A 1,221-nucleotide genomic window follows, 5' to 3' on the forward strand; every position below is an offset into this window, starting at 1 on the left:
CTTACTTCCCATAATATAATGGATATGACTGAACTGACCAGCCTAACATATGCTCCAACTTCAATGCTGGTAAAGTCTTGAGTGTGACAAATGGAAACCTTAAGTTTGGGCACAGTTAGGTGCCATGAAGTCAGGGCTTGTGCAAGTTATTCACACTTGTTCATCTTATTACAAATGCCTGGGGCACAACCATCCAGAAGGAAAGCAGGCAGAGGAGGGTTCAGTCATTAGAAAGACAGACCACTAGCCGCAGGCCCTGGATTGAAGCCCCTCTGTCGCCCAATATTTCCGCTGAAATGTCAATGAGCAAGGTGCTGACTCCTTCCCACCTCCTGAGTTGCTGTTCTATCTGTAGATAGATTGGATGTACCCTAATTTAAGAGTGGCAGCTTTTTTTTCCAGGTGCAAGCTTTTTCCAGGTCACTGAAGAAGAAAGAGTGACTGGTAGAGGAAAGGACTGAAGTGTGACCTTTCCATGATTCCCCCAGTGTTGACAGCTGTTTCTTTGCTCTCTCCCATATTCGTTATGTGCTGTGCAGCCTGGGCCCTGATGCTGCTTGTTGTTTCAAATAGAGATGTGTCCAGTCGCAATTTTGACAGTATTTTTGCTCCCCAGATGCCAAAACAGAATCTCCAGGAATCTCTCTGTGACTCACTGGTCCTCTTTTCAAAAAATTCTGCTAACGTACCTCCCAAAGAATAACTAGATCTTAAAAAAGCACACACACACACACACACACACACACACACACAAACAAACAAAAGCAAATTGAAAAAAAGAATAAACTTGGAAAATGTTTTCTTTTTTCATTGTTAAAACATTGTAATACTTAAGTTTTTGGTAACTATTTTCATTATAAAAAGAAAAAACATTTCAAAGTTTCAATTGGGCAAAATGCCACCTCAGTGAGGTCCCCAGCAAGAGGATTGTGCCAGTATTTGACACTTGCACTACTGTCTGTTCAAAACAGATGACAACAAACAGACCTCTATGCATTTGTTTTTCAAAGCATTGTTTTGTACTAGGCTGTAAAAATGTTAATTTTGCGATAAAATTGGACATTTTTGCACGGGGATCTATAAGGACTTCTAGAGCCAGACTCAAGTGGCCATTCAAAGATCTGCAGTTTTTGTCACATCGTGTTGGTTTCATTTCGTAGCCCTGCAGGTTGCCGCTTGTTGATTACAGGCGTATCTAACAGACAGATATGAGAGTGGTAT

This window comes from Plectropomus leopardus, chromosome 5, assembly GCF_008729295.1.
Source record: "Plectropomus leopardus isolate mb chromosome 5, YSFRI_Pleo_2.0, whole genome shotgun sequence".
NCBI lineage: Eukaryota > Metazoa > Chordata > Actinopteri > Perciformes > Serranidae > Plectropomus > Plectropomus leopardus.